This window comes from Megascapheus bottae, chromosome 2, assembly GCF_031878675.1.
Source record: "Megascapheus bottae isolate mThoBot1 chromosome 2, mThoBot2.hap1, whole genome shotgun sequence".
NCBI classification, from domain to species: Eukaryota; Metazoa; Chordata; class Mammalia; order Rodentia; family Geomyidae; genus Megascapheus; species Megascapheus bottae.
The window spans coordinates 32,574,428-32,595,574 of NC_143510.1; the positions used below are offsets into that span (position 1 = coordinate 32,574,428).

Consider the following 21,147-nt stretch of genomic DNA (forward strand, 5'->3'; position numbering starts at 1 on the left):
CAGATCGCTTTTATCTTAGCTACATTTATACATACAGTGCACCAAGGGACTAGGCACTTTGTTGACACTCAGAAATTTACAAAATAAAGTCAAAGTAAAAGATGGTTTACAAATGGTTCAAGGACATGTAAGAGACTTATCATTAGCTTTCAAGTAGCCTGCTAAGCCCACCATGCCCAGAAATCACTTTGGCCCTTCTCTTTTTTGGCATGATTATGGATGGAGAGTCACTCTGCCTCCCTGGGGAGTTTTAGCTCACAGACCCTGCCATTTAGAACGTAATATAAGAAGGTCATTTCTGGAAGCAAGATTGTGCATGGTAGTACCTTTTAGCAGAGCAAAAACTTGAAAAAGAGGGTGGTCTCCACCAGGGGTCGAATTGCAAAGTCCATACTTTATGGGTTTGTCAAGGCCCTGGAGACAAATACTTCATCACAGAGGTATGCGATCTGGTCTGAAAACTCGGGCCAGATAGAATGACATGAGGAGAAAGGCACACACAGGAACACACGGAACCATGAACGCTCTTATTTGTAAAAAACCACATTAATGGATGGCAGCTTCCTACCTCCAAAGTGATTTATAAATTAAAATAATTGCTTCTTTTGAACTGTTCGGGTATTAATTGACCTATCACTGATGCAAGAACCGTTTCTGAACCATCCAAACATTACCGAAACATTTATATTCCCTTTATTCTGGAAATCCAGCGCCCTCCCCCCACACAAAATAGAGCCTTTGTTCTGGTGCCAAGGGTCATAAAAGAAAAGCCATCATCTTTGATGACTTTGCAATTCTTATTCTGTTTCTTCATCAAGTTAATTCTAACTGAAATGGGGAGTGGTCTAAACTGGAAACCATCTTCCCTCTGATCCTCCGAGCACATGGGATTCAGCCTTAGCTCAGACTACTGGTAAGAAGAGCAAGGCGATTTGTTATTATTATTATTATTATTATTATTATTATTACATTACATTATCAATTCTAGTTTGATGGTACATATCCTAAACCACTGTGGATTGTGGGCACCTGGTGTTTCCTTCCTTGGTAACATGAGGGGAAAGGAAATTGACTAGAACTCTGATGTAGTCTATGGGAGCTTGATGTGAGCTCATTTGACTCACGGATTGTCCACTTAGAATGTAGGCACATGTAGCTTAAAATTGGAGTTCTAAAGTACTGGTTTTTATACCAGGAGAAACTTTAGCCCCCCTGGGGCAGATGGCAATGTCTAGGGCATAATTTATGAGGAAAGAAAGAAAGTAGCATCGAATGAGGAGGAGGACATTGATTAATAAGTATTCTACAATGTATACACAGCCCAGCCCCCTTCCCAACACAAAGGACTACCCAGTTCACATGGCAATAGGATTGAGGTGAAGAAAAGTAAGTTCTCAATCCCCCATGCAGTTTTGCTTCTTTCTGGCTATAGGGCTTTGATGTTTTTCTTGATCTTGCCAAGCTTGTTTTTCTTCTGTACTAGAAAGATAAATGGGGAAGCATCAGCTGTGTTGGTCATTGTATCAAGCATGGCAAGAGTAAGGCTTTACATATATTTTCTCTTTTTATTTCTCTTTATTTATTTCTTATTATATTTTAATTAGGAATGGAAATTTCCAGGCTTTGAGGGGTTTTAGTTAGTTAGTTTTGGTCAGTGGGGCTTGAACTCAGGGCCTGGGCACTGTCCCTTAGCATTCTACCACTTTGGGTCACAGTACCACTTCTGGTTTTCTGGTGATTGATTGGAGCTAAGTCTCATGGACCTTTCTGTCTGGACTCGCATTGAACTGTGAGGCTCAGGTTTCATCCTTCTGAGTAGCTAAGATTGCAGGCATGAGCCACCAGCACCAGTTTTATGTTTTTGGTTGACCATCCTATTTATATGTGCTTTGGAGTACAGCAAAATAATTTGATATGTACATATGATATAAAGATCACATCAGCATAATTGGTCTTTCCTTCTCCACAAACATCCATCATTTCTCAGTAAGGAAACTTTAGACTGTTCTATTCTAGTGTTTTGAAATAGACCACAACTTATTGTAGAGAGTAATGATCCCACTGTGCATTTAAACACAAGAACTGACTGTTCCTTCTCAACTTTATTTTGTAGCTGTTATCCAGTCTCCCTTTTATGCTCCTCCTCCCTTCCTCTCTCCAGTTACTCTAATCTTCTCTCTTCTTCTATGAGGTCAATGTTATTTTTAGCTTCCTCAAATGGAAGTGAACAGGCAATATTTGTCCTGTATTTTTGTGGATTTGACTTCATGGTAATAACCTCCATTTTATTCATTTTACTGCAAATGACAGGATTTCATTCTTTTCATGACTGAATAATGTTCCATTGTGGGTATGTGTCTCCTCTTCTTTATCCATTCAGATTCAATGGACAAAGCAGATTCCTTGAGTGAGCTATTGTGAATAGTGATTCAACACCCATGCATGTGCCAGATACGAGGATTTCCCTTTCTTTGGCCTGTCAGTAGTGAGATTGCTGATCACATGTAGTTCTATTTCTAGTTCTGAAATAGAACCTCTGTATTGCTTTCCATGGGGGCGGTACTAACTTGCACTCCTCCCACATGCACAAGATTCCTTTTCCCCTCTTCCTCAGTTAATCTTGTGGATAAAGACTACTCAAATGGGGTCAGATGACATCTTAACATTTGGATTGCAGTTCCATAGCAAAGCATTTTATCTTTCTATCAATGTATCATGTGAAGGATACAAAGTGAATTTTCAATACTATATATGAAATAGAAGGATTTGCCAGTAATTAAATTTTTTGTAGCTATATGTAATAATAATTTCAAAATGCCTAAGACCCATTATGTTTTGACTTTGTTTTAATATATATATTTTCCAATGCCTATACAAATCCTTGGTTGCTAAATCAGAAATTCAGTAATACTTGCTTTAACTCAAGTAGAAACACAAACAACGACAACAAAAATACCAACCACAAAACAAAGGAAAAAACACACAAGCAAAATCCAACCTGTTTTCAGTGAGCAAAACACTTTGCTCTAGACTACCCAAAGCAATGGAGACAAATGGCAATATAAATCATATTCTGATATCAGATCAGGTCGTATGAATAGAAAGCCCAGGTTCAGAGTTCAAGTCCCATGATTGACAAAAAAAAAAAGAGGTAACTTGGCTTCTGGCTGGACCACACCTTGCCTGGTGGTCCCTTTGGCTACCTTATCAACTTGCCCAGGCCTTCATTTCCTCCTGAGAAAATAAGCTTTGAGAGGATGCTGAATTTGGAGCTTGATTTTTCCTAAGAAAATAGCAAATATCAACACCCAGGAGCTATATTAGACAGAGACTAAAATGTGAGGCCCTGAGTTCAAATCCCAGTATTGTCATGACAAACAAACAGAAAGCAAAAAGTGAGGTTTTACACCGACACATGTGAACTTCTGGACCAAGTTCAAGATTATGAAAATGGTTTTGTAGAATTCAAATGAGCAAACAGAGCATTCCTGGGAACACTGAAAAATGCCAATATAATTGCTTCTTGGTGATACATAGGGAGGATATACATCACCCCCAGGGTTTTCAGGAAAGACTGGTTATCAGATAAGGTTTTTCTGTGAGGGAATGATCAATGCTGTCCTTTGATAATTCATTCATTCATTCATTCATTCATTCACTCATTCAGCATAGGGCTGACAGGCTGCATGTGGACATTAGCACATCCTATCACTGTCAAGGTGGAGGATGCCTAAAACTGGGCATCTGGCTTAGTATTTCCTGGGTGAGTGTGCTCCGGGCAGCGTGGGAGACCTTGAGCAAGAGCATTGAGCAAGACAGATTTCTTGTGCTTATGAGGCTTTATCTTAGATGAACTCAAACCAGAAAGAATGATTAGCCATCCAATCCAAATAATAACACCTTGAAGTGCTTTGAAGGACAGGAGCAGGATGGCACTTGGACTGCTAACACAAGGACCTACAATTCTGAGATGGCAGGCAAGGGGTTGTGAGCAAACAACATGTAGGCTGAAGCCTGAAGAAATAAGTGTGTTTAGGAATGTGACAACCAGGGAGGGAGGTTTCAAGTAGAAAGAACAACCGGTAAGTCACAAGGGAGGGAAAGAGTTCAGGACTGTCAGGAAACTGACAAGAAACTGAGGTAGGCTCATGCTGGGATGAAGAAATGAAGGAAATGCAACTATGGGACAGGCAAGGGTCCGACTGTTGAGGACTTTGAAGAGCGTGGAGAATTCGGTTCCTTTTTCTCTAGGACATTAATGTTCTCCACGAGAGAGAAGTAGCTTAGCTGGCTATACTATTAGCATTGCCGGGGAAGAACTTTGAGGAGGATCGTGATTCATGTATAGGAACTGCTTGATTAGCATAAGTGGCAGACAGAGGTGGCTTGCTGTAGGTTCATGCCACCAAGATTGGACTGGGGTGAACGGATCAAAGTAGTTTTCAGCTAGAATAACCTGACCTAACCTTACTTGACTATTTTCTGGCCAGGAGATGCAGTTACTATGACCTCTTGAGTGTTCTCAGACAATGCTAATTATCATCTCCAGAGAGTGCCTTTGCGGAAAGCAGGATTATTTGATGTTAACATCAAAGACCATTGTAATCAAGTCCTATTAATACGTCATGTAGCCAATAAAATAATCATCGCCCTTTTACATATCAAAAGCCCACTTGACAACCTTAAATTTAATCCCTTTCCTCTCCCGTCATGTGAGGTACCTGCCTTGATGGGATAAAAAAGATAATATAGCTAAAGTACTTAGAACAACACCTGCTGGGGCATAATTATTGTCAGCTATTTTTTTTACTACTGCCATTATTCATTCTAATAATATGTTGAGGGCTTAAGGTGAGAATCAATCACATCCTTTCTCCTCATTGTTGGGTACCTAAACCTTGGAAAGTAGTCACAGGAGCCAAACTAAGAGAGATGACAACACTAGCTTTATTATTGAATATGGCTGAATTTTAGACTGTGTATTGGCTTCTCTGCTTACAGCCACCAAACTCCAGGACTACCACAGGTAACTTGGAGATCCTGTGTATCCACCCATCTTATATTCTCTGTTGCTGCTTCTGTCAGAGTGACAGAGGGACTGAGGAAGATTTAGACCTAGAGCCTAACTTAGGTGCATTCCACCATGGAAAAGCTGAATAGGAAAAAACTCTGACTCCCTTGGAGGAGTCCTGAAACACAGAGGCTAAGAGTCCAGAGCTAGACTGAGAGAGAAGTCCTGACTCTGCCAGTGAGCAATGCCAGGGTCCCAGTCTTTCTGTGACTCAGTCTCTCATGTGTAAAATGGGATTGAGACTGGTCATGTAACTGATCCATGAAAATGTTTGTATGTGGTTCACGGGAACTCAAACATGCATTTGTCATTATCTGGAGAAAAGAATTCAGAATGTACTGTGCTGCACATCTAATCCCCTACCCCTACCAGAAAGGTTATTCCTGTCTTGAAATGGAAGAGCCATCTAGGGGGGTGTTCCTTCCTGAGACTGGAGCTGATGCTCAATCAATGTGAAGCAACATTTGTCACTTGACCCAGGCTATCTCAAATCCATCCCATCCCTGTCTTCAGACAGGAAGGGCTCTGTCATGTTCCTCAGTATATCCTTCCAGAACACTGGTCCACTGTGCTATGCATCCAGTTGGTACTCAACCAATGCACAAAGGGTTTGAATAGGAGTCTCTTTGGCTCTAACACATTAAGTGGAAAGGGAGAAAGCAATATTCAAGCCCCAAATGGAAAGTGTCTATGACCTGGACCTGAGTGAATAGGCTTCTGGGACTTCATTTTTTTTTTTTTAGAATCGTCTGAAACTATAGGGAAGCAGAAATAACAATGGTAAGGGGCAGACACTTTCTACATTTACATTCCTTATTTGTGACCTTTCCTCATTAGGATTTCAGGATTCTCTGTCCAAAATACAAACAAGGAATAACAATAAAGTATATTAAAAGATGAACGAGTGGATGTATTTGGTCTCTCATTTGAATGATCATCAGTTAGGTTTATCTAAATACATAAGACTGTAAATGGGAGGGTTCAGTAAAAATAGCACTCAGGAGGAATAGTAGGAGAGCCAGGAACATGATGAAACACAATGATTGAGCGGTACATAGAAAATATTCATAACATAATAGCTTTGCAGTGACTGTAAGTTATGATTTTGATATAGAAAATAGGTTTTCTCCATGATACTTACTACTCTGAAATTATCTTTACTTTTTTCTCTACTTATTGTCTATTTCTCCAATTGCAATACATGTTCAATAGAATTTTTATTGCTTTCTACTGTGTCTATTGCCTTGAAGTCTGTGGCTTTGAGAGGTTGGTCAAATCTGATCCACTGTCTATTTTGTGAATAAAGTTTTATCAGAACACTGCCAGATCCTTTTCACTCATGCATTATCTATGGCTGCTCTTGCATAATATCAGGCCCATGTAAACTACCAATTGAGGGCTTAACAAACATGTGGAATAGATGAGTGAATGAATACATGAGCATACATGGATAAAGAAGGGGAAGAAATATAGATAAACCAGAGGAATGAGATTGTTATGTCCCTTTGTTTAAATAGTGTATATAATACACAATACTAGCACCTGTATAGACCACTGGGAATATAGTATTGAAGTCTTTAGGCTCAAGAATTGCTTACTTCCAGATGACTGAGTAATGAGCTCATGTTCTTGCTTTTTGTTCAAAAGCAAAGTGCTCACATTACTAATTATCCTTCTAATTGTGAATTAACAGTGGGGAAAGCCAGTCTATGGAGATTAAGTTGAGAAACTATTTCATAGCAGGCACAATGGAACAGACCCAATTTGTGTAGTAATGTAAATAATATTTACCACACTGGCCATTCATCAAAATTAAATTGATACAAGATCTCAGAAGGCTTTTTGTTTTTATCTTAGTCTGTACTCTAGACACAACATAAATCTGATAACTCACAAAGTTTTCAGGCCAGTTCCATTCTCCTTAGCTGAGCTAGTCTTACTTTGGCCTGCAAAATGAACCTTGCTTGTTTAAAATTCAGTCTATTAGCCTAGGAAAGAGTGGTGAACCTTCATGTTTTTAGAAGATGATTAAAGAGAAAAGAAAAGAAATAGACAAGACATTTTATCAGTTTCACATTAAAAAAAAACCCCTGAAAATTGGCTCCATCCATCTCCATACTGCTTGCTGTGACTTTGAGTGGTTGTTTTATACCTACTTGATTATTTGCTTAATGACCCTTTAGGGGCCTTTCTAAGTACTAGCTTAAGCCAAGTCAGGAGAAACAAGCTATTTGCCAAAAGGTTGCATTTTTAAAATACATTTTGCACTTCACAAAGGAACAACAGTTCTAAGAGCTGTGGGACATTAATTTTTTACAGGCAAAATATTCATCTTTAATGTGCATGGCCATAGGTTAAAACGTTAGTGTTGAATTTGTGTGTGTTGGCCAGAATAATGCTGTTAGTTCTACTTCTCCGTTGCAGAGTACTACTACCCACTGTGTTTTCATTCAAAGTCCTGGAATCCAACACAGTTAAGGGTGCATGCTGAACTTAGGGGACCATATATATATATATATATATACACCTATATATGTATATATATATATAAATTTATATACAGTTAAGTCTTTCATGAACAGCGATGCTATGTTTACAAAAGTAACTCAGTATCAGGACACAGATAAGTTGACTTTTATGTATTTGAGCTTCTTTTTGCCAGAAGTGGTTCAAAAAACACACCAAACAACATGATACAATTCTCAGCAAGAGACCTGAAGAACTTCATCAATTATGGCTGCTGTTACATTCTTTCTACAATTCCTATTTGTTATGAGCCTTTCAAATATTTCTGTCAGGAAATGTCTAATTATGGTGGACTACATCTCTAATATTTGGAAGAGAAAGCCAGAAGTGAGTCTGGAGGCCAAGATCAGTTCTCTGTAAAGATTCATTTGATGCAGGTGCAGTACCTTATGCTTAGCTACTTAGGAGCATGAGATGTGAAGATCATAGTTAGAATCCAGCCCAGACAGGAAAGTACACAGTACTTGTGTCCTTAATTAGCCAGCAAAAAACTAGAAATAGAGCTGTGGCTCAAGTGCTAGAGAGTCATCCTTGAGTGGCAAAAGCTAAGTGATGGTGGCCTGGCCTAGAGTTCAAGCCCTGGTACTGGATTTTTAAAAATAACTTTTTTTCTCATCTATTTTTTATTGTAATGAATAGAAGGGTTACAGGATATTTGCCAAATAGATGGTGCATTAATTCCCATACATTGATACCCTTTCACATGTCTTGGTCCCCATTTCCCTCCCCCGTCCCCCCACCCCTCATCTTGTTTTCCTCCCTTCCCTATCCAATTTCAAATAACCAAACACAAATATATCCGATATATCAGGTAACAAAGTGAGATAGTGTAACAATATGAGATAACCAAGGGACAGTAAAAGAGATGAGAGATAACATAGTACATTAAGAACAACAATCATTCATTATATGGCTTATGGTTCTATATCCTAGAGATCCTTTCATTTAGTGTCCTACTATGTGGCCTTTTTTTTTTTCCAGTCCTGGGCTTGGGCTCAGGGTTTGAGCACTGTCCCTGGGTTTTCTCAAGGCTAGGGCTCTACCACTTGAGCCACAGCACCACTTCTGGCTTTTTGCTACATATGTGGTATCGAGGAATCGAACCCGGGTCTTCGTGCATGTTAGGCAAGCACTCTACCACTAGGCCAAACTCCTGGCCCCTATATGGCCTTTTGTATCAAGGTTTTCCTCTATTGCAAATCTCTGCTAGGAGAGCCCAAGGTTTCTACTGATTATGACAAATGAGGGAAACCATTGAGCCTATCTTCCTTTGAGTCTGGCTTACTTCACTTAATATGATCTTTTTTAAGTCTTTCCATTTCCTAACAAATGGGGCGATGTCATTCTTTCTGACAGTAGCATAGAATTCCATTGTGTACAAATACCACAACTTACCATTTTTGTCTGTGATTTTATTTCGGTATGCTCCATTCTTTTTTTGGTAAGATTTGCTAAGGGTTTGTCAATTTTGTTAATTCTTTCAAAGAACCAACTCCTTGTTTTGTTGATTCTTTCTATAGTTTTTTTTGCATTCCAATTCATTTAATTCTGCTTTGATTTTAATAATTTGCTTCCTTCTAGTGGGATTAGGGTTGGTTTGTTGCTCTTTTTCCAGGAGCTTAAGGTGAAACATTAAATTGTTGGTTTGTGATTTTTCCAATTTGTTATTGTAGGCACTCAGAGCTATAAATTTTCCCCTGAGTACTGCCTTTGCCGTGTCCCAAAGGAGCTGGTATTTTGTGTGCTCTTTTTTGTTAAATTTCATAAACTGTTGGATTTCTGTTCTGATCTCTTCGATGACCCATTGGTGATTCAACAATGTGTTGTCCAATCTCCATGAGTTTCAAGGTTTTCGTTGGTGGAGTTGTGTGTTCAGTTCCAATTTGATGCCCTTGTGGTCTGAAAGAGTGCAGGGAATAATTTCAGTGTTTCTGAATCTGTCCAGGTTTGTTTTATGGCCTAAAATGTGGTCTATTTTGGAAAATGTTCCATGTGCTGCTGAGAAAAAGGTATATTGTGTTGTTGCTGGTTGGAATAATCTGCAGATGTCTGTTAGATCTAGTTGGTCTACATAGTTGTTCAATTCTAAGGTTTCTCTGTTGAGTTTTTGCCTTGTTGATCTGTCCATAGGTGAGAGTGGTGTGTTAAAGTCACCAACAATCACTGTGTTTTGATGTATGTATGGTTTCAGTGAAAGTAAAGTTTGCTTGATAAAGTTCAGAGCTCCAGGATTCGGTGTGTAGATATTTAGGATGGTTATGTCCTCCTGGAGGAAAGATCCCTTTAGTAGTATGTACTAACCTTCTTTGTCTTTTCTCACTAATTTTAGTTTGAAATCTATTTTATCTGATATGAGGATGGCAACTCCAGCCTGTTTATGGGGGCCATTAGCTTGAAGAGTTTATTCCAACCTCTCATTTTCAAAAGGTGTTTGTTTTTTTGGGTAAGATGTGTCTCTTGAAGACAGCAGAACGATGGATCCTGTTTTTTGATCCAACTAGATAATCTATGCCGTTTAATTGGAGAGTTAAGTCCATTGATATTGAGAGTCAGGATAGAGAAATATTTATTAGTTCCTGCCACTTTTACAATCTTTCATTAGGGCCTGTGTCTTGATAGTTTTTGTGATACTTAGATGTTATGAGTTTTAGGTGCCATGTCTTCCTCTGTATTACATTTGTGTTGGTTTTCCACATGTAGAACATCTTTGAGAATTTTCTGTAGTGTTGGTTTTGTTGCTACATATTGTTGCAGCTTTTCCCTGGAATGGAATGTTTTTATTGTTCCCTCAGTTATGAGAGCTTAGCTGGGTACCGTATTCTTGGCTGGTAGTTATTTGACTTTCAGGGCATGGTATATATCATTCCAATCTCTTCTTGCTTGCATGGTCTCTGCTGAGAAATCTGGGGTTATTCTGATTGGTTTGACTTTAAAGGTGATTTTTCTCTTCCCCTGACTGCTTTTAGGATCCTATCTTTGGCCTCTATTGATCCAGTTCGGATTATAATGTGGCGGTGGGATGTCCTTTTATGGTCAGGTCTGTTTAAGGTTCTAAAAGCTTCTTGTATCTGGATGGACCTGCCCTTCTGGATATTTGGGAAGTTCTCTGAGATGATTCCCTGAAGTATATTTCCAGTACCATTGACCTCTTTCTCTAGACCCTCCTCAATACCAATTAGCCTTAAATTAGGCTTCCTAATTGTATCTTGGACCTCCTGTAGCGTTTTCTCATATTTGCTAGATTTGAATTGACTCATTTTCTGTTCTTTTTCTATAACAACTAAATTATCTTCAACCCCGGAAATTCTCTCCTCTGCATTGTCTAGCCTGCTATCAAAGCTATCTACTTTATTCTTCATCTCCCTTGCTTCTAATTGCTCATTTTTGATGCCTTGCATCTCTTGTTTTAGATCATGTATGGATTTCTTTAGCTCCTTGATTTCCATTTGAGTGGTTAGCTCAGTAGCTTTATTTTCTTTGGACATTTGTTGGAGTTCAGTCACCTTTTTGTTTGTGGATTCTATGAATTCGTCCATTTTTTCTTTGAAAAATCTTTATTATGGCCTCCTTTATGGCTTCCCCTTTTTCACTTATCACCTTGTTTATGGTTTCCTCTTGTTTAGCTGTGGCTTCCTCCCTTATCTCTTACGGGAAGATGGCGGCGGTTCAGGGCGAGACCATACTGAGCTCCTGCCAAGATTTGTGTACTGGCAGTGCAGGAGACAGTCCTCTACCAGGAATTGATCCTAAGTAAGCGTTAGGACCACAGAGAACTCAGGCAGAGAGGAAAAAAAGAAAAAAAAAGGAAGAATACCAGCGCAAAAAGAGAGCATGGAGCTCCACCGCGGAGCAGCCGGGAGACAAAGGCTCTTCTGAATCAGAGCAGAGAAAGGGCTCCACAGCAGTGCAGACCCACCGGCTGCAGACAGAGCCACACAGAGCCTGCGCGAGCCCAGAGCCGACACCCGGCCGTGCAGGGACCTGCCAGCTTCACGGAACTGGAGAATCCAGCAATTTGTGAGTAGCTCCGAGGAGAAGTTTCCAGTTCTGCTCCAGGAATGGCATTGGGAGGGAGCCCCTCCCCCTCCAGCTGAGAGCAGCGCCATCTTGACTGCTGGCAATGACCCAGGCCAAAGCAATTGGAGCCTGAGAGCTGTTGCTGACAGCACCACCAACCTATAGGGCAAAGGATTTCCCAGAGATCCCTTAGCCAGAAATCCGGTCCCAGCGCTGCTGAAGTGCATCCCCCTGGGCCGCCGCGGATCTTTCAGCTTTGTTTTACCAAACAAGCAATCTCATCCGAAAAACCGCAAAGCCAAATCACAAGACTTTGTGAAGTGTTTAGATCCCGAATTTAGTGGAGACACAAGTTTCCTAACCTTCCCCCCACCAAAAAAAAAACCCAAACAAACTGAAGAATACCCTTTTTTAATCTTTTTTTTTACCCTATTTCATTTGCATTTTTAAATGTTCTTATTTTTCTCTTTGCCATTTAACCTACACCTTTTTTTCTAATGTTATGATTCATTACTTTTTTTTCTTTTTTTCTCCTTTCTTTTCCCGCAATCCTGCTGTCACTGTGGTCATTCCTAGAAACACAGTGACAGCTCTGGGTACAGTTTGAACAAAAATGATATCCATATTGATACAGTCACCTGCTTTTTACAAAATAAATTTACCTACATAGTTGATTCTTCCCAAGTGGAGAGATGAAAATGTCTTGCACTGAAAGAGGTAAGATGGCAATAATGGAGTTAGAAATACAGAGTAGGAATGCCTAGGCGAAACAATGGCAAAAGTCAGCAGAAGTCACATGACCAGACATGGAAGGAGAATGTTTTGTGTGACTCTACTTCATGAATGATCCATTGCCTTACACCGACAACCCATCTGTCCACACAATTTGAAATAGAGGATATCACATGAGCCTCTTTTTGCTCCATATCTAAGCTTCAGGAAGTCCAACAGTCATGTACTATGCTTTCATTAGATTAAGTATATCCAGATGATTTTAATAAAGTTTTGAATGGACATTAGTTGTTTGCTATTTCAATGAAAACCATTCGCAAAATGAATGTGAAGCAATAGACCTAGTTCTTGTCAACACATGCCTACTTTATGAAAATGTGCCACCATTTTATTACAGCCAACTAAAGAGCCAGCTGCATGAGACACGGGAGAAAAATGCCATTCATCATTGTAAACAATGAAAGATGAAGAGATTGTGAGTATGGGGAGTACCAGGCTGGGCTGTTCAACCTCCCTTGGGGACTGAGGACCTTGTGACCCCAGAAAGCTTGTATTCTTGGCCGCTGGAGTCCCTCTCTTGAGCTGTCCTAGGCCATGCCACTCTGGTAACTAGCCAGCATATTCCTGTGGGTGGCATGGTGGAGGGAGTTGAACAAAGACTCCATGGCCTGATGTCAAGTGGCATGAATGTCATCTCAAGTGTAGAGTCCCCCTTAACAGCAAGTGAGACCCCCATCACAGTCCATCACCTCCTTCTTCCCAATTCTATTTCCTGTAGCTTTGCATGGGGCTTCATCTCAAGAGAATCTCCTAGCATGTCTTTCTTAAATCTCCAAGCCCATTTCCCAAGATTCTTGCAAGACCTACCATCTAGTCTTCTCATCTAGTCTCATCTCTTCCTCAGGCTGCCTTCCTGCTACTGTGCTGTCAGGCCTCTGCCTCCAAAGCCCAGCTCTGTTGTGAATACACCAAACCACAGTGCTAGCGACACTGATGTTCAGCCTGGAATCTGTGGAACACGAGTCTGACAGCTGCTTTTAATAAGAGAATAAAAATTCCTAATAAGCTGGACATTCTTTGATCACCCAAATCTAAGATATGCTAAAACTTTTGTCCCTTTTCTGGATGTTTTACAATGCATAGAATCTTATCAAGACTCTGAAATGAGCCCACAGTAAAGACCTGATTGAATCTTTTAATCCAAACTGGTCTGGCAATATGATGCTGTATTTGAAGTCATGTTAACATGCTTCAGAAACTGTGCTCTGTGTGACACGCTTGGGGAACAGCTAGCTTTCTGGATGACATTCAAGGCCTTCTGTAGTGTGACCTTAGTCTGATCTCCTACTCCATTCTTCAAGTCCTAGGTATGGAATGTTCTTTCCACATTTCTTCTTCTGCCCTTGGGTCCCCTCTGCCTTGGATGGGTGATCTTTTTGTTGCACTGCATGTTTCAAATGCTGGATGGGCCAAGAAATGTCACACTGATTTCCCATCCAGAGATGAGTCTTTTTTTCTTTTCTCCAAATTCTTAGTCTGTTAAATATATAGCAGCAAGAAAGACAAGGGCTTCCCCAAAGTGAGGCTTGTTTGTTTTGAGATAGAGGCTCACTATATCTCAGGCTGGCCTCAAACACAGTACCCTCAGCTTCCTAAGTGCTGAGATTATAATTGTGAACCACCATGGCTGACTCTATAAAATGATAATGCTGCATTTGCATCCTATGGTCATTTGTTGTTCAAATGAGAAGCTAAACATGGTACTATTACGTCTCAAAAAGTAGACAGAATTCATCTTTATATTTTCCAGCGATGAGTCGGCTTGGCCCCAAGTGCAATAGATCCTGAATTAATGTTTGTTTAATTATTATTTGCTGCTGAAGACTGAGATTCTAGAATATGTGTGACCTCTGTAACTTACTGAAGGCATTGAACCTTTAAAATTGTGTATTTGGGACTATGACAACACACTGTAATTATGCCTATGTATCAAAAGGACCCTCTGACAGATTTTAGAGGGCCACTTGCCTTCCCTGGCACTCAGATTTCATGGTTATACATTTTAAAGCACCGGGATAAATCAGAAATTTTGTTAAGCCACCAAGACATTTTACAGATCAGTTTCCTCACGATCTGAGAAATTTCTTTTTCAAAGCAAACAGAAGCAATTAAAAGAATAATAAGACATCTTCCTTTTTTTCTATTCAAAATCATAGTTTGTTTTTTTTAAAGTGATCATTGCAGGCTCATGCCTATAATCCTAGCTTGAGATCTATATATAATCCTAGGTTGAGATCTGAGAATGGCAGTTCAAAACCAGGCCTCACAAATTGAAGAGATTCTTATCTCTTATAAACCCACAAAAAGCCAGAAGGGGTGTTGTGGCTCAAGTGGTAGAGTACCTGCTTTAAGCTCAAAAGCTACACAAGAATGCAAGGTCCTAAGTTTAAGCCTCAGTATCAACAATCCCCCTACTGCAGAGTTATCACACATAACTAGACACTTTCTTCCTGAACTTTCTGAAGTACTGGTCTGTACTACCAAGCCGCTCACTGTAGCCATCATAAGTTCCTGACATACAGGAAGCAGAAGTTGCCAATCACTTTTCTTGATAATTTTTGTGGTCCCTATTTTGCTTCAAACATCTCTGATTCTGCAAGATAAAACAGCACATTCAAGAGCCACTTCATGCACCATCTGTGCATTCTTCTTTCTACCTGTCTGTATGTAGCTCATGTTACCCTAAAGGAACCAAACACATTTGACCCAACATAGCAGGGCAGGCCTTTCATCACTGTAGATAAGGAGTACCAGTATGACAAATGAGACCAAGAAAGGGAGGGATGCAGTGATCTGACAGAAGGAATTGGTGTTCAGGCCCTAATTGTAGAGATGTCGGGGAGCACTTGCAAGAACCTGGATGAAAGGAGATGAAGATTCTACCAGAGGCTCAAGATGGAGATGGTAGTTAGTAACTATGGACTAACCAGCCTTGTAGCCCATATTAAGGCAATCATGCTAAGGATGATGAAGAACCGTTGAACACTTTTAAGAGAAAGAAAGACAAGGTCAATTCTGTACATTGAAACATTAGTCCACAGACTAGATAGGCTTGTTGGATGGGGGAGGACGGAGAGCTAAAGTTATTCAACTAATGTTACTGTTATTAAAAGATCAGGAGTGTGTGTGTGTGTGTGTGTGTGTGTGTGTGTGTGTGTGTGTGATTTTCATTTGTTTTGAAATCAGTTTACTGGTTCATGGCTGGTGAAAAGGAGGGAGGGAAAGAGAGATAGATCGATATAGAGATAGACATACCAAGAGGTGATAGAGAAGTAGAAAGGACAAAAGAAAAGAAAAAAGGAAATCTAAAGTGAGGATTAATTACATGCATATTGGTGTACACTGAACCAGTATTATGTGTATTTTTCATGAAACTATTTTGTAGATCATTGTGTGTGTGTATGTGTGTACGTGTGTAGTTGCTATGCTCTTATCTTGAATACAACATAAAGTGTATTTCTGTGTGCTGAGATCAAGAACATTTGCCCAGCATGACTCCAGAACTCAGAAGTCTTCTTCCAACTGCTTGTTAGAAGTCACAAGGGGTAGATAACAAAGTAGCCCTAATCCATCTCTTTGACTCAAAAAGTGAGGCTCAAGAGATCAGGTCCTATTGTGAGTAGGTTAAAAACTGCCAACAAGTTCACACTGGAGGGGGGGGGTGCCAAAAGGAGAGGGGCAGATAAATGAGAAGAGGAAGTGGGAGGGAGAATACTGTCATAAGATTCAATGATATACTCCAAAATTAAGAAAATTGAGGGAGGGGGTACGGTTGGGTAGAATGGGTGAGAAGGTTGAAAGGGGTGCTGATCAAGATGACTGCATTCATAAACTGCTTTGTACAACTACTTAAAGAATAAAAAATTAAAAACCAAAACAAAACCCTGAGGGGTGGGGGAGAACTATTCCTCAAAAGACCCAGTAATGGACTGATTCACAAAGATGTATGGGTTTAATGTATTTCACACTCATGAGTGGAAATGCTGGGACATGGCTGTGATGTTAAGATATTTGTGGTCTCCCCAACTTCCTGTAGTCACAGCATCATTTTTTTTCTGCTTAGGGTTTACCATGGGAGAGCTGGGACGTGCCATCTGTGTAGAAAACTTCAAAGATGCATTTTGGTTTACATTCTCTTACCATGAAGTCAATGCAAATTGTTTTTATGTTGCTTTTAAAAACGGGTTTTTTTTTAAAAAAAAATTTTACTTGTTTTTGGAGGGGGGCATAACAAGAGGAGTGAATAAATACTGGCTGTGGTTTAGAATATAGTATTAGCCTAGCTTAAAAAAAAAGAAAAATCCAATAGATGCTAGTTTTGATTCTGTTTTTGCATGTTATTATTTTTCAAATTCCACTTGGATGCAGCTTTGTCACAGAAGGAAAAAAATGCTAAATTTCTGTTGGAATATATTCACTTTACTAGTGGCAACTTGACATATAACCTCCTTCTCTCTTTAGTTGCTTTTTTTTTCCCCCCAAGAGATATCAGAAAGCCTTCCTTGAACTTGGACCAGTTGAGCACATTGATATGTTTGCTTCTTCAGAATATGGAGGCTGAAGCAGGAAGGTTGTTAGTTCCAATCCACACTGGGCTATACAGTCAGACCCTAGCTCAAAAAGCCAGGGATTCTGGCTCTGGTTGCCAAGGAGAGTGAACCAGAAGGGAAGTTAGAGTGAACTGAAAAATCCATAGAATGTAGGAGAAGAGGAGACTTCTATAAAGACAGTAGTTCATGGGTGGCAGAAGCAAGCACAAGCATACTGGATGAGGCTCTTTCCCACCCTGTCTCTTGGTCACCTACTATGTTGGCAACACATCTCTTCGTCTACAAAATGAGGCTCCCAGAATATGTCCAAGAGAGAACCCTGACTGCATCAATTGATGTTGCAGAAGTGGATTTTTTAGTTCTGATTTAATTGTGTTTATTGTCAGGAGAGAATGCTTCAGAGAAAACTGACAATGTGTTAGGGGTATTTACAGTAACAGATAAGACAAAGAGAAAGTTCCCCAGGATTAACCATTTCTTATCTTATATATAAACCATTGCCCTCTAGAATTATAGTTATTGAAAGTTCCCAAGTTATTGCCATAGAGATTTTTCAAAAAACTTACTAAAATTGGAAATAAGAAGAAAAATATCTAATTATTTTAAAGAAGGTTCTTCAGACTGCATAGCTGATATTATGGACCCAGTAATTTGGGGTGTTCCTGTTATTACAGGATGTTTAACAGTTTCTCTGGAATCTACCTACCAGAAACCAAAAACATACTTCTAGCTCCATCCAAAAATGTTGTGTATCTTCTGATGGGGTGGTGGTGTGATGGTGGTGGTGGTGCTGGTAATGTGTGTGTGTATGCGTGTGTGTGTGCATGTGTGTGTGTGTGTGTGTGTGTGTGTGTGTGTGTGTGTGTGTGTGTGTGTGGCAGGGAGCCCCAATTGAGATTCAGAAGTTAAGTTCTAGGTATTTAAAATTAAGATATTTAAAACTTAGGAGGGAAAGGAGGCTCGCACCTGTAATCCTAGCTACTCAAGAGGCTAAGATCTGAGGATCATGAAGCCAGTTGGGGCAGAGCATGGTAGAGCATTAGCCTTGAACAGAAAAAGCTTAGGGACAGTGCCAAGACCCTGTTTACAACTGACCAAAAAGGAGGGGAAGTAGGTATTATTTTTCCTATTACAAATGTAATAAATGTTTAGACTCATGTACTATAGAAACATTTTATTCAAGTAAAATTCCAGCAAGTTCAGTCTCAAGTATCTAGCTACTATCAACAATGGCACAGGTCTGACATGCCCAAATCCATGCAAAGAAATTTAGTTTTCTGTCAAAAATCTCTTCTGAGAGATTTGGGGGAAATGCAGTTCATGGTCACTGAAGGCCCTTAAATTCCTCTTTATCCCTCTCATCATAGCAGTTGCTTGTGTACTTCCTTCTTTTTTTCATACTTGACTTCAACCTCCAGCCCTTGCTAGCTTCCCTGGCTCTTCTCCTTCTGGATGCTTTCCTGCCCATTGATTCAGTTCTCTAACACATAGATCTGAGTTTTCTAGAGTTAGATCTGAGCTGCCTCTTTCCTTACTCAGTACTTTGGTCCACACAAACCTGACATCTTCCTTGGAATGTTCTGAGATGAGGAAAGTTATACACCATAACAGAAGGTAATTTTTTTGTTTTTAAAATATTAGTAAAACCATAAAGAAAATCAAGACTCTCAGCCCTCACCACTTCCTTGGCCATGTGTCTGTCTTTGAATACCTGTCATGGCCAGATAGAAGTTTCTGGTGGCCATTTCCATTCTCCTTTCAAAACACAGAGAGCTGAAGGAGGGATTGTTATAGGTACCACAGGAAACATTTTGTCATGGTTTCAACTGCGAGAACCTTTCTGAATATGCTAACCACCACACGTGCTTTGTGCAAGAAGCGTCTTAAGGCCTTGTTAATCAATGTGTACTCCAAACTGCAACATCAGTGCTCCCTGGGAACCTGTGAAATAAGGGTCAGGGCAGAAGCCATGTCTTCAACAAATTTCCAGATGATTGGAATACAGTGGCATCCAGATGTTAGAAATGGGGACACAATACAGGAATTCCCTATCCTGGGACCCTCAAATTTGCACTTCCATCAAATCCCCCTGAAGGGCTGTGAAAACACAGATCACAAGCCTTCCTCCAAGCTGGGGTTTAGAATTCTGTGGGTCTGGGTGGGCTCCCAAATGATTTGTATATTGAACAAGTTCCCAGGTTGCCTGAGGATGCTTGCTTGTGAGTCATCTCCATAGTTAAACAAATACAGCAATTTCTAAACCAATATTTTAAAAAAAAAATAGGTCTTTTCAGAGCCTTCAAAGTTCTAACACTTGGTTTCTTAAGCTCTTTGGCTCATTGAAATCATTTTTGGAAAAGCATTATTATAAATTAGTGTTCCGTGCAATATGACTTTGGGAACCACTAGTTTACAAATGAGAGAGTCTAGCAATTTCAAATGGAAAAAAAAAAGCTGAGTGTAATCAAATGCCCTCCTTGGTGGGGGAGAGACAGTCCTGGTTTTGGTGTATCCTGTAAGCCCAGCTGTTGTGTCTTGAGCAAATGAATAGCACATTTCTCTAAGGGATTTGTACAGATTGAAAATAAATTCTCCATTATTGAGATTCACATAACATAGACCTAGAAAGAGGGCAGAATATATATCTGCGAGGACATTTGAATGGTCGTTTCATCTCCCCCTCCCCTTATGGAAATATAAGCCAAGAATCAAACATTGATTAAATAAAGAGCACTGACATTTTACTCCTGTAGTGCTGGATACCAGCCTAGACAAAGAGCCCGTTAAATTCGAAAGACAAAGAGTCCTTTTGTGAGGCAGTGAGATCATCTGAGAGAAATATTAAGTGAAGTCTAAAGGGTGGAGTTCTCTAGCATCGTTACCTACAATGCTTACTGTGGGTCAGATCACACTCGGAATACGTAGTGGGAAGAAGAGCGGAAGAATTTATCAAAGAATGCCTTGGGATCCACAAAAAACTCAACTTTGACCCCCAGGGAAGGGGATTTGCATAGGAAAAAAATAAAACTAACCAATGAGATATGGCAAGGAAATCCATTCTTCCAAGCAAAGAATAAGTCTACTCTGTTGTGTGTAGGACACAGAAAAAGGGCCAAGATGCATTATAATAAAAAAAATTAAAGTCTAAAAACAATAAGAGAGGGACCGGGAGTTTGTTCTAGTGGTAGAGTGCTTGCCTAGCATGCATGAAGATCTGGGTTCGATTCCTCGGTGCTACATACATAGAAAAAAGCCAGAAGTGGTGCTGAGGCTCAAGTGGTAGAGCTCTAGCCTCCAGAAAATCCAAGGACAGTGCTCAGGCCCTAAACTCAACCTGAGGAATGGTAAAAAAACAAAACAAAACAAAAACCAATAAGAGAATAAAATTTGATGATGGAAAATAAGGAGAGGAGATGGAGACTAGCAAGGCTGGAGTTGACTGGCTTTAGAAAGCATGCACAGGCTCCTCTGATTTGAGTTAAGAAAGAACAGAAGAGGAACAAATAAGCCATGTGAATGGTTCCATCAAGGAAGTTCTAGGATTCTAGACAGCATGTGAAAAAGACCATTAACGGGAAATAATCTAGGGTATTTCCAGAGCTGAAAGGAGACCACATAATTGCTTTACGCAAGAGACCATGCTGAGTCATGTGCATGCGCACACGTGTGAGCGTGTGTGTGTGTGTGTGTGTGTGTGTGTGTGTGTGTGTAAGCATGTGTCAGGTTAGAACAGGGCATTATAGTGCCCAAGGATGAGTTAGACTTGGCTTCCTGTTGTGGGGTCATTTCATTCTCTATGATTTATTCCCTCAGCTCCCAGATGCTATGTGGCAATGTCTACCAAGATATTATAGAACAAATAAATCACTCGGCTCTGTCCAGTATTACATGCAACATCAGGCAAAGGGGTCACTAAACTCTTGTTCTTGCAAAGGGATTTTTCAAAAACCATCCCCTGCCTGTGGTTAATAGCTATTACTTGACATTCATGCTCAGTTCAAATTTGTACAAAGAACGTAAAAAATTTCATGTTGCACAATAACTCCAGATCCTCAACTGGACTTATCACATTTCTTCAGAGCAGTGTTACAGTTAGAAATAAAAGAAGAAATGGACAAGTCTTGTGGAACCCAGGCCCATGCTGGCCCAATGAGTGCTCCTTGTTATGCATCTCATAAGAAAGTTTCAGAG

General features: G+C 40.0%; 1 long non-coding RNA gene across 6 annotated transcripts in view; it reads left to right on the plus strand.

The window, feature by feature from the left end:
- LOC150066653 (uncharacterized) overlaps window positions 1-21,147 on the plus strand; it is a 315,401-nt gene that overhangs the window by 120,684 nt on the left and 173,570 nt on the right. For 5 of the 6 annotated variants that reach the window (XR_016533492.1, XR_016533490.1, XR_016533489.1 and 2 more), the window contains exon 4: window positions 2,381-2,478. The exons of the other annotated variant lie outside the window; for it this stretch is intronic. This is a non-coding gene — a long non-coding RNA (uncharacterized LOC150066653). The remainder of the gene's footprint in view (window positions 1-2,380; window positions 2,479-21,147) is intronic. 6 annotated transcript variants of the gene reach the window in all.